The sequence below is a fragment of the Eleutherodactylus coqui genome, chromosome 1 (genome assembly GCF_035609145.1).
Source record: "Eleutherodactylus coqui strain aEleCoq1 chromosome 1, aEleCoq1.hap1, whole genome shotgun sequence".
Taxonomy (NCBI): domain Eukaryota; kingdom Metazoa; phylum Chordata; class Amphibia; order Anura; family Eleutherodactylidae; genus Eleutherodactylus; species Eleutherodactylus coqui.
This window is the reverse complement of record NC_089837.1, coordinates 295,271,217-295,282,243: the sequence shown is the minus strand read 5'-3', so window position 1 is coordinate 295,282,243 and position 11,027 is coordinate 295,271,217. Positions and strand designations below refer to the sequence as shown.

At 44.8% G+C, this 11,027-nt stretch overlaps 1 long non-coding RNA gene across 1 annotated transcript; it reads right to left on the bottom strand.

Moving 5' to 3' along the window:
* Positions 1-5,152: 5,152 nt before the first annotated feature.
* LOC136572655 (uncharacterized) lies at positions 5,153-10,171 on the bottom strand. The gene is made up of 2 exons (XR_010785811.1): positions 9,898-10,171; positions 5,153-6,412 (listed from the first exon to the last, which is right to left on the bottom strand). It is a non-coding gene; the product is annotated as an uncharacterized lncRNA (long non-coding RNA).
* Positions 10,172-11,027: the final 856 nt, after the last annotated feature.

Sequence of the window (11,027 nt, the reverse complement as noted above, 5' to 3'; positions counted from 1 at the left end):
CAAACAAATTTGCATGAAGATCCGACTTTATGAATGATGACTCGGTAAACAACTATTTGACAATCGTTCATTTGCTTTTACATAGATTGTACTTCCTATGCTTCAACGTTTTGCATTAGCGGCTATTCAGGCAATAGTCACCCTAGATAAAGCTGCCTTTACATGCAATAAGCAAACCCCTTTGTTTCTATTCTAAAGAGGCATGGAAGTCTCACAGACTCTATACTATTTATTTTCCCTTTTATGAAAAGACACAAATATATCAGATTTTAGGTTTATCTGCATAATCTTGCCAGGAACAGGACCATTCTCTTCCCATAATCCTCACAGCCAACGCTTTATTGTACTGTAAACTGGCTTGTCAGATATGATCCCCTTCTCAGTAACATCACTGAGGATGTATCTGCTAGGAAGTGCAATGGGCAGAATCTAGCATCATGGTGGTAATATATCAACATACATATTCAGAATTAAATACATTCTAATTTAACACATTTTAACCCTTTTTAATCCAGTGTCAGATCTTGTCACATTGAGATTTTTCCTGCATAGCTCCCATGTCAGGCGAGGTCCGACACGTTTCTAACACTATGCAGAAGAGAGGTCCGTCATCGGAGTTCTCTTCTGTATATGTATATTACACCATGCAGGAGAGAGGTTTGATGTCGGACCTCTCTCCTGCAATATATGTATAATATACATAAATAGATTATATATGTATATTATACATACATATTAAATAAGTACAATGCGTATAGAATTACAAAAACCCCCGCTTATTGTAAAAGTACATTTTTGCTCACCTGATCTTCTTGAGTCAAACTGAAACTCAATACCTACTTACTTTGCTGAGGGACCCTGAGTTGTTACGCCAATAGTAGCCCTATAGTAGCTTACAACTGGAGAAAAAATATTTTTTTTCTTATCTTCCTACAATTGTAGCCCTACAACAATCAGAAGATTTTCCAATGCATGTCACTTTACGTAGATTATATCCTTCCAAAGCATAGCATTGCTAATGTATTGATCAATGCGTGTTTATTTTTCATTTACATGGGAAAAGAATTGCTTAAAGTACAATTGTTCGTGCCCATAAACTGACTGTACAGTGTACACCACCTGGAGCTGTATAGCTAATGAGTGAGAATCTTTATACTTGCTGTGAAAATCAACAGTTAAGGCCCATTTACACACAACGATTATCGCTCAAAATTAATTCAAACAATGGCATATGAGTGATAATCATTGTGTGTAAATGCTGCCATTGTTTTTCTCTTCGACTGAAAGATGATTTTAAGGCAAGCTTAAAATCCATCCTTCAGACAGAGAGAAGATAGCAGGCACCATACACTGTGTTCTGCATGGGAGTTGGAGATTACATTGTATTCTGCCGACAACCTGTGCGAGAACAATGGAGCTGTGTGCAGAGCTCAGACCACATGCTGTGCTCTGTAAACAGTTCTTGAAAGGCCCTTTTATACACAAATGAAGCTGAAAAAGTGTTAATGGACATTAAAGGGGTTGTCCCGCGAAACAAAGTGGGTCTATACACTTCTGTATGGCCATATTAATGCACTTTGTAATGTACATTGTGCATTAATTATGAGCCATACAGAAGTTATCAGAAATTTTTCACTTACCTGTTCCGTTGCTAGCGTCCTCGTTTCCATGGAGCCGTCTAATTTTCAGCGTCTAATCGCCAGATTAGACGCGCTTGCGCAGTCCGGGTCTTCTTCTTTTCTGAATGGGGCCGCTCGTGCCGGAGAGCGACTCCTTGTAGCTCCGCCCCATCACGTGCCGATTCCAGCCAATCAGGAGGCTGGAATCGGCAATGGACCGCACAGAAGCCCTGCGGTCCACCGAGGGAGGAGATCCCGGCGGCCATCTTCAGCAGGTAAGTAAGAAGTCACCGGAGCGCGGGGATTCAGGTAAGCGCTGTCCGGTGTTCTTGTTTAACCCCTGCATCGGGGTTGTCTCGCGCCGAACGGGGGGGCTGTTGAAAAAAAAAAACCCGTTTCGGCGCAGGACAACCCCTTTAATACTTTATGCAAAATGATCGCTAAAACAGTCAATCTTTCAATCGTTTGAAAGATTGTCTTTGCGTGTAACTGGGCTTTTAGCCAGTCAGTTGATCCTTGTTTCTTTTACTTAGTTCAATCAGGCAGCTAGCCATTGAGGCCCTTTTACGCGGCCTGATTATTGGGCATTAAGGGTCCACAATATGGACCTGCAGTGCCTTCATGCGTCATTGAACAGACTGTATACATGTGACGTTGCCATATGCATGAATCTAGAATTATCCATATGCAACTTTTATGCATTAGTTTTTAACCTGCCACCTTTTGTATTACCACACGCCAATGGTTGTGATGAGCACTTGTTAGTGATGCCCATTAAAATGAAGGGCTGAAATGTCCAGTGCCAGGTCAAAGACCTAACACAGCAGAGGTATAATCGTATGGATGTATACTATGAAATCGAATTATTCCAAATCATCAAGTCAAAGTGAAAAAAACATACGTTGAACATTTGATTTTACCACACACCAAACTAAGTTTTAACATAAAGTTACTCAATGGTTGCAGATGACCAGACATTTTCCATAATATCAAGACAATTCTGTGTAGATACTTCTGAATGGCTTTTTAATGAAAAGTATTGTTAAAAAAAAAGATATGAAACAATACAATGAAAGAACTGTGCATCTGTAATACCACGATCATTCTGTACTAGGCACTCCTGTGTAAGGGTTCATACTACCAAATGTATGGAAAGCTATTGGCCCTGCATGTCTCAGATTTTTCTTTAAAGAGACATATGGAATTCATCATGGCATGTTTCATCTTGTGCTGTTTCATGGATGTATTCTATTTTAGAAGTATTGATACTAAGGGAAAATATCTCCACAATCTGGTGACAGCAGTACATACAGTATATTTAGCTATGTGCATATATGGTGCCTAATGACCCAGCCATAAGCCTGCAGGAATGAAAGATATATAATGCTGTCCTTTTTTTGGAAAGTGTCATTAAAATAGGAGAAAGTAACCCAGTCATGTTTGCTTTGTTTTCTGTACCATTGTGTCATATGTTATTTGGTGCAATTTTTGCAAAAGTTATCATAATGGCCCATGGTAGATGTTACACTGGGTATTAGTGTACCTTGATGACACCAGGAAGTGGTGCTGGAGAGAGCACTGACATCCTGGTGATGCTCCCTAGTACCTCATTGGCTGCACAGATGGTTCCCCTTCAGGTCCTGGAAGGTGTGTATTATTCTCCCCTCTGCTCACGGACAAGAGTTGCCTTCCCTGCTGCTGTAACAGTGAGCGGCTCCCCGGCCCCGGCGACATGTAAAGCTCCCCAATACTGCTTGTAGTTTTGCAGTCTGCTTTCCCTTTTCCTGGGTCCCTGGCCATAACATTAAAGGAGATGTCTCGAGGCAGGAGTGGATTTTTTTTTTTTGCCCAGTCCCCCTAATTAAGCATACATTACTAAGCCCCCCTGTAAATGACTTTTCTAGCTGGTTTCTACTTACCGTTCCAGCGTTTCAGCAACTTATAAAAATTTTCCCAAGATGGCCGCCGCCTCTTTTCCCTTCGCTTGCTGCAGCCCGACGTGCGCGCTCCCGAGACGCTACCAGCTGTGTCTCCCTGACAACCAGACGCCCCGCAGCCGCCGACCGGACTCCTGGAGTGAACACGGCTGACCAGTCACCCACCGCCGGGCAGCAGGTAACCGGCGCACCCCCCCCCCCCCCGGAACAGCGGCAGCCCCCCCATCGCAGCGGCAGCCCCCCCATCGCAGCGGCAGCCCCCCCCATCGCAGCGACAGCCCCCCCCATCACAGCGGCAGCCCCCCCCGGCACAGCGGCAGCCCCCCCATCACAGCGACAGCCCCCCCATCACAGCGGCAGCCCCCCCATCACAGCGGCAGCCCCCCCCCCCCCGGCACAGCCCGCCCCCGGCGCAGCGGCAGACCCCCCAGCCCATCACTTACCTGGACGGCGGGACAGCTGGGCGGCTTCTCCGGACAGCTCGGCAGCTCTGCACCTTCCTCTAACAGAGGATGGTACAGAATGGCCGCTCCAGAGCGCTCCCGAGCAGTGACAGCTCGTCTGCGCATGCGCAGAAGAGCTGTAGCGGGGAGCACACTGAAGCGGCTCGTGCTGAAAGGAGAAGAACGGACTGCGCAAGCGCGTCTAAAAAAGCAAGCTGCCAGCGAATTTAGACGGAACCATGGAGACGAGGACGCTAGCAACGGAGCAGGTAAGTGAATAACTTCTGTATGGCTCATATTTAATGCACGATGTATATTACAAAGTGCATTAATATGGCCATACAGAAGTGTATAACCCCACTTGATTTCGCGAGACAACCCCTTTAACTCCTAGCTGTTTTTCTCTGTTGGGCGCCCCTTCCTCACTGATGATCACCCCCGGTCTCCCCACAGCTGCTGCCGGCAGGACATGGAGTCTATGCTCACGCAGTGCCATCAGCAGAGTGGCATTGCCCCCTTCCCTGCTCTTTGCGCAGCGACGCCTGCTACACACATGCACATGATGGTGATGTAGCAGGGCCAGGACAGTGCACTCCGGAGACTTCCTGGGTGCTGCTGCTCCCTGCTGCACCTTTCTGTCCATAGCCAGCGGTTGGCCTGGCCACATGAAACGGGGACTGCAGATTCCTGCATCGCGTAGCAGCACAGTGTTTACCAATTTTTGCCGACCCTGGACGGTTAGGGTTAGGGGTAATTTTCCAGTGAGCTCTACATAATTAACTATTAATGCTTGCATGTTACACCTCTTACATAGGGTTTTTTTTTTCAACTAATACTGTAACCCTCCCTGGAAAATAAACCCCTAACCCTAAACGGCCAGGGCCCGCAAAGATCTCTAAACACTGTGCTGCTAGGACCTTACTGATGTCAGCCTATGGGAGCTGAGGGTGTGACAGGGGCGTTCACCCTGTCAAACCCCTAGCTTCCTGGTGGCGTCAATATACACTAATACCATTACACTGGACCCTCGGCATTAGGCTATGAAGATAGTACTGTATATCGCATCACATTTTTTCCATCTTTTCCTTTTTGTAAAAGAAAAACATTGTAGCAGCCCAGCTTAGGAGAGCCAAACACAGACTTGTAGACATCCTCATGTTATCACATGTTTAATCACTTTACAGCTATTCAGTCAGAGATACATGATTGGAACACTTAACACTCCATTGTATAATGCTCATTCTCTGTCGTAAACATAATGCATGTCCATACAATTATTGTTTCATTCAATTGTTTCTTTTTGGCATCATGAGCAGGAAAAGCTGAGGCAAAAAGATCTAGAGCAGTGGTTCCCAAACTCCAGTCCTCATGGACCACCAACAGGTTATGTTTTCAGGATATCCTATAGTAAGAACACCTGTGGCAATATCTGAGGCACCGACTATAATTACATCACCTCTGCAACACTAAGGAAATCCAGAAAACATGACCTGTGGGGGTCCATGAGGACTGGAGTTTGGAAAACACTGATCTAAAGTAAGGCCTCCATCATCAATTTCATGCCACTTCCGGTACAGTCTCTTGGCTACTCTCCTTACTCTCTTTTAACGCTTCCTCTGATGCTTCATGTAATTTAGTACAACCATCATCAACAATTTCCAGTCTTGGCCAGCTGCGACACTTTTGACCTCGATGGGGAACCTCCACAATGCCTTCTTTTACTGCCCTCATACTCATATTTAACTTGACATCAGAGCTGTAGCACCTCTCGGCTTCTTCCTTGAGTTTGATCCTCTCCCCCAGTTGTGGTAAGGATGAAATACATGGATCAGAGTGTATGCTCACAAGCGAAAGAGAAAGGTCATTAATGGGGGGACATAGAAGCTGTGCCCTAATTAATATATTCCTCCTGTTGTCCAGCTCTCCAGAACTATCACTCCAGGTATTCGGAGTTTGAGCTTTCACACCACTATTAGCCGATAAAGCCATGTCAGCATGTCCCTGTGTGACTGCACTGATTTGGAGTAGCTGTCTTGTTTCCATGTCCCGGTTTTCATAGAGAAGTGTGTTGGCACATATGAATACAAATAAACCAAATCCCATTATGACAGGACCAATAAGCTTCAGTCTCTCTACAGATTGTTGAGGCTGTGAAGGAGACATTGATTGGCTGTTGGATTTGTGAGGCCAGTAACCAATGACAGCCACAATTAGACCTATTAGTACAAGAAATATGCCAGCAAATACAAAGGCTCCAGGAAGTGAACGGAGACGTAGCTGCCCTTTAGGTGGTGCATCAAGTGGTTGAGGAGAAGACTGGCATCTTCTAAAAAGACTCAAAAAACGAGGAAAAAAGTGCACATCCAGATGCTGAGTTGTTAAACGTTTCATTATTAAAAACTAAGAAAAAATGCTGTGTGAAAAGAAAGAGATTTATAACTTTAACGTGAGGGCAGTAGACTTGTATATACATAGTGACAAATATAGCTAGATGTTCTATAAACCAATGTTGCTGGTAAATTACTTTACCGCCGGTTCATTATGGCTGCTGTCTGTGGCCCACATACTGTTTTAATGAAGTAACCTGACATGAAAGTTCCAATTCTATGGTATGGTTGAAAGACACATTCAAGCAACTTCAGCTGCGGAAGGTGAAGGATAAGGATAAAAAATGGGGATCTTTTTTTTCTTTTTTGTGTTGCTCTGTTTCAATAGGGGAAAACTGACAGGCCACATGCGTGCATTCACAAGAATTTTCCCAGCAAATCCACATCATTTGATGTGGACTTTGTTGCAAATTTTGGAGTGGATCCTTTTCAACTGAAGCTGTGAAATCTACGGCAGATCTGCACCAAACGGTGTAGATATGCTGTGGAATATTTCAGCTGTAGAAAATCTATAGCAAATCAGCTGTGTGTGAGCCCACCCTAAGGGCTTATTCACAAGGACGTATATCGGCTGGGTTTTCACGCCCGGCCAATATACGCTGCCCCTCACTGCAAGGGGAGGAGGTGGGACAGAGCAGGAGCTAGTGTGCTGAGCTCCCGCCCCCTCTCCGCCCCTCACCTCTGTTTGCAATGGGAGAGATGGGGCAGAGCTTAGAGAGAGAGAAGGGCAGCGTATATCGGCCGGGTTTTCACGCCCATGTGAATAAGTCCTTAGGGCTCAAACCTACTAGCGATATGATGAAGGAATCCCTTGTAAAAGCTGTAGCAAAGGTCCGCAATGCTATCCCATTGCTTTTAATAGGGCCGGTGAGGTTGCCACTTGATTGAAAGCAATAGGTTGTAGACAACTCCCGCAGTGATGATTTTCAGGGAAGGGCTTGAAATATTGAATACAATGAATGGTTGAGCGCTGCCTGTGATTGGCTGAGCGCTGTGACCAATCACAGGCAGCGCTTAGCTGTCATTCAATGACGGCTGGGTGCTACCTCTAATTCGTCACACCACTCAGCCAATCAGAGGCAGCGCTTTCTGGAGGCAGGGATTTTTCAATCGGCAGCCTCCAGAAGACGACTGCCAGGCTCAAAGAGAAGAGCTAGACAGCTCTTCTAGGTGAGTAAATTGTTATTTTTTTTTAACTTTTTTTTATAGCTTGGGATGATTTTCAGGAAAGGGCTTATCCCTCGGGGATTAAGGAAATTCCCTGCCATAGCTGTCACAGCTGTGTCATGGGAGCGCGATGTACTCCCTGGGTTTTCAATGGGGCCAGGGCTGCTGCTGGCCCCATTAAAAACAATAGGCGATAGCGCAGATTTTTCCTAGCGCTGCAAGGCTTGAGGGCACGCCACGCAAACATGCGAGTATGAAACCATTGAAAATCACTGGTTTTATAATCATGTGTTTTCACTCACTCTCGCATCGCAGGAAAACCTATCGCTAGTGGGTTGGAGCCCTTAGGCCTCCCTCACACAGCCGCGCTGCAGAGCACTTTGCCGTGATTTTACTTTCGTTTTCGCCCACGGCTCCCTGCTGCAGACAGTAGGATTTAGCATACCTCATCATTAATGAGCTGCACTAAACGCAAACTCCGCTCAAAAATCGTGTCGTTGCCAAGCGCCGCAATTGAACGCATGTCTGCTAGGCTCAATTGAAAACAATGGGAGCGTCATACTGCGATTAACGTGACGTTCAGGACTCCACGCTAACTGCAGTAAAAAGCGCCCGTGTGAGGGAGGCCTTAGGCATGAACCAGTTGGCTCTAAAAGGTAAAAATTTCCCTCCTGCTACCAAGTAGCATTTAGAAATGAATCAAAAGGACTGACTACCTTCATGACAAAATCTTGTTAATTTTTCCTTTAATTAACATAAATCTTACTTTGCCTAACCAAACTATACCTATCCTCACACTAAAAGGTTGACAACGGCTAATACTATTTTCTGAAATCCTGCATTTTTCAGTGATCTAAATAATGTCCAAACTGGCATTCCAAGACCCATTTTCCTCTGTTCTCTTGAAAATCACCACTCAGTGTCCTAGAGGTGGATACCCTCCAATGTCGAATGACACCACACTATTCTCCATTTATATGTATTTTCACAAATAGGCTGCCTGAAGACAGCCGGGTCGGATCCCGCTGCGAGAATGCAGACTCATGCCCCTGCACAGCCCTCCGGCTCACCCGCTCACTACTCTACTCTGTGATGTGCCAGCTGACGCCCAGCCGGCGCATGTGCAGAGCGGAGCGGAGACGGCGGGTCTCTACTATGCTATGCCGGCGGGTCCTAATATGCTTGATAAAGATCACAGCGGATGATCGAAACATCCCAGTCTTCTCTATGTGTGGATTATGAATAAAAAGTTTTTTATGGACGGTTTCTGGTAAGAAGATCTATTCCAGTGTGCTGCCTTTCCTATATCAGGCGGGTCTCTACTGACATTTCTGTGCGGGCCTCTGCGAGACCTGCACAGAAATAAGACATGCTGCGATTTGTTTTCCTGCGGACAAATCGCGTCTGTGTGCATAGCATTGCGCACATGCATGCAATCCTATGGCAGTGGGCACGGGCGGAAATTCTGCGGGAAATTTCCCCCCGTGTGCAGTGGGGCCATAGAAGTTTTTCTCTTGCAGTTGTTCAGTTATAGCATCACTAGAGATTACTGACTAGTTATGACTTTATTAAGACCCACTTTGCCACATTTGGACATGTGATTGTAGCTAGTGCTATTATAATCCAGTTACTTTGACATTCCTCATAAAAGAATGGAGGTTACTATATGTAGCCCCACTTAATGGAAAACAAAAAAAATCCTGCTCTGTCTAAGCACCAACCTTTTATCTTTGGGCATATAACATTCCCACATATCTAAGGTCAGCTGTGTCCAGGGAAATCCCACAAAAGGGCCTTATATGGCAGTATAGAGAGAGAGGATATCAGAACTGGGCTGTGAATGAAATGCATAAATATGGATTTAAGCTTTAGTGAAAATCTGGTATCAGGAGCATCCAATGCTGAATGACCACATCTTACTAGTATGTACTGTCAGGAAGGGTTTTGCCTCATACATGGTACATATGGCCTAGGATGGCAATATTGTAATTACCGACCACCACATGAAAGGATTAACCTAAAAAGTGTAATGCACTATATGACCAATCCTGTTTTTGTCTCTCCATTTCTTTTTTCCATGGTATAACAATGATTTGAATGTTCAGGAGAAGCCATCGGTTTTAACCCTACACCTTAAATCTGAACCATGTGTCGATACAGCTGAACAAATACAATGTACACTAATGTCTATACACATCATATATCACTTTATAGTACTCCAAGTTATCAATAGTCACCAACCTAAGGAAGGAACATGCAGTGTAGCATTTAGTCGTCGCTGAGCATGCTTCTGTTACTAGGTCTATAAATTCCGAAACTTTCAAATACACAATCTTGTACATACCTTTGTGTGCTGCATGAATCTGGTCCAGACTGCGTGCCAGCCGCTGGTTCCTTTGTAAAGTACTACACTAAGTTTTGTTTAGAAATTCTGTATATTGTTACTTCATTCCCACGTGTAATCTTCACATCCACACCGAACAAAGACATTACTTTTATCTACTTTTTATTTGGTTTCCGTTTTCTTCTTGCAACTGTCCCAGGACAGAAGGTTTGGGTTAAGAATCAGAGTTTCTGGAACTGGGAGGAGGCGAGAGATGGGGAAGGAGGGTGGAGGGTGGTGTTAAAGAGACAGAAACCCATATGGTTTTTCTCTGTGTTGTAAATTACTCCATGTAATTATACTGTGCTGCAGTCTCTAGACTTTACAGTGAAATCTGGCATTAACAGGAGCTGTTAGGTTGGGAACCGTCAACTATTCTGGAATAGTCAATGTTACAGAGAAATGTATAAAACTTAATTTGTATGGGTAGTGACTCTCTGAGGACGGCTCCAAATGAAATACTAATATACGATGGGCTGCTGATAAGTCTTTGGCTTTGTGTTCTTTTTTTGTTTCTATGGTAACGAATGTTACATCACATGAAAGCCTTATGTGTCTAATATATGTTTTCAAAATTTTGTGTTTGTAGCTTATGGCAACAGTGATCTAGGCATGCGGGAAAACAAAGTGGCGGAGTCTAAGGCGATATTCACAGCAAATGAGAGCAGAGGAGTGATAAAATTCTTGTTTCTGCAAGGAAAGTCCATGAAGGATATTCACGGTGATATGTCGCAGACATTGGGGGATCAATGCCCTTCATATTCTACAGTTAAGAACTGGGTTGCCAAATTTAAAACGGGCCACTTCAGCACCAATGATGAGGAACGTCCTGGATGACCGAGAGAGGTTGTTGTTCTGGAGATCATCGATGCTGTGCACAACCTCAGGGTGGCTTCACACGAGCATGTGTTTGTGCGTACATAGGGGTGTACATAAGTGCGCACCCATGTTCATGCCAAAACACGCGTGAATGCAGGTCCGTACATTGCCTTCAATGGAGCCGCAACTGCTGCCAGCGGTTTCATTGAAGGCAATGGTCTACCGGCACCCCTGAATTGTTTTTCAGGAAAGGGCTTTACATATAAGCCCTT